The sequence below is a fragment of the Haplochromis burtoni genome, unplaced genomic scaffold, assembly GCF_018398535.1.
Source record: "Haplochromis burtoni strain Fernald_Lab_line unplaced genomic scaffold, NCSU_Asbu1 Contig_1996, whole genome shotgun sequence".
NCBI classification, from domain to species: domain Eukaryota; kingdom Metazoa; phylum Chordata; class Actinopteri; order Cichliformes; family Cichlidae; genus Haplochromis; species Haplochromis burtoni.
The window spans coordinates 2,382-3,958 of record NW_024584357.1 but is presented as its reverse complement, the minus strand read 5'-3'; the positions used below and the strand labels follow the sequence as shown (position 1 = coordinate 3,958).

General features: G+C 43.9%; 1 protein-coding gene across 1 annotated transcript in view; it reads right to left on the bottom strand.

Moving 5' to 3' along the window:
- Window positions 1-1,375: 1,375 nt before the first annotated feature.
- The window catches only part of LOC106632820 (protein AF-9), a gene marked incomplete at its 5' end in the record, with an annotated part of 1,431 nt that continues 1,229 nt past the window's right edge, over window positions 1,376-1,577 (bottom strand). Inside the window, 1 exon segment of the mRNA XM_042217450.1 lies at window positions 1,376-1,519.

Genomic DNA, 1,577 nt, shown 5'->3' with positions numbered 1-1,577 from the left:
ACTTCAGGGAGCTGTGCAGCAGTTTTAACATGCTACCACTAGGTGGAGCTAAAAGCTGATATTTTGAACTAATGATCAGAGGCTGCTGTAAGATGCACACAGCAAACATTTTGGGCCTGACACCACAATTTGTGCACAGCGTACACAGCTACTTCAGACGCACATACAAAAACCAGCTCATCCACACGTGTGCGATCTGCACATCATACAGAACATTTATGGTTCATTCGATCCTCAAAATACGGAATCATCCTCATCAGACTGTCACGTGTCCCTGTGGCGACTCCAAGAAAGGCCTCGTCTCACGCTGAGCTTTGATTTAACAGGTGAAACACATCCACACCTCAGAGTACCTGTTAACGGCTCCTCCTGCAGGTTTTGGGTCGGTTGTATAACTCCACGTGTTAGTGGATCTTTGTGTACAAACATCCTGAACCAACTGAACCCATGATCTGTGCTTAGGCAGATGATCAGAAGCACAAGCTTAAGAAATGAAGTTTCAGTCAGTGGGCAGGACCTCCTGAGAGGCAGCTCTCCTGTACCAAAGATGAGTGCTCAGCACAGGCGAGCAGCCATTCATGCCCTGCTGCTTAAACAACATTAAACAGGTTTTAAAGCAGCCGACATGAGTTCATCTGGTATTTAAAGCTGGTAAAATGAGTTCACTTTGTAGAGCCGAGTAACAGGACCACAGTAAGATAAAACAATATCGATCATTTTGAGAATAAAGTCAAAAATCTATTTAGAGAAAAACACTGAAATGTGGCGATGACAGTCGTTTTAAGTGCCACGGCTGCACTGTGAGCTGGTGAAAAGCTTCAGGATCAGGTTTAGTTGCAATAACTAATCTGCACATTTCCACTTTATTCTCAGAAGGACCTTTATGTTAATGTGCTCCCTACACTCCTATGTAGGAAGGACACTTTCAGCAGGAGACGAGGCCAAAGATTTTTGTAAAGCTCCAGTGGATTCAAAGTTCAGAGTTTGCATAAAGGTGGCTTTAATAAAGACACACTTACAAATAAAGGTTTTTTTAAAGCTTTAACTCCAGAACAAACTGGAGAAACTTCTCAACTTTTAGTTTTCAGACGACGGCGCTCTCAACTCAGCACGCTCGCCATGATGTGTCACTTTGTATCCAGACCTCCTGCTGGATTCTTCTTCATATTTCACACGTCTTTGCAAACTGTGAGGTCGCACACAACAAAACAGAACAGAGATGCATCTGTGCGGACGCTGTTTGATCCCAGGGAAATGAATGAATCGGATATCTGATCGGAGACCGAAGCAGAGTAGTGTTACTGGTCAGACTTGTGCCTTATAGAGCTCTTCAAAGTCCTGTTTCACTTTTTTCCACCCAACACACACGCACACACACCTGCAAATTAAATTTAATAAATAAGACGTACAATGTTGTAAGGCAAGGTTGATCATGCACTTGTCACGATAAACAACAACATACATGGCAGCAGAATCACTCCCACCCACCAACCCTTCATATCAAGCTTTCAGATTGTTGCCTGCTGACGTCCTGATCTCGTACCCCCGATTTCTGCAGCAGGGTGAACTCTTTGTTC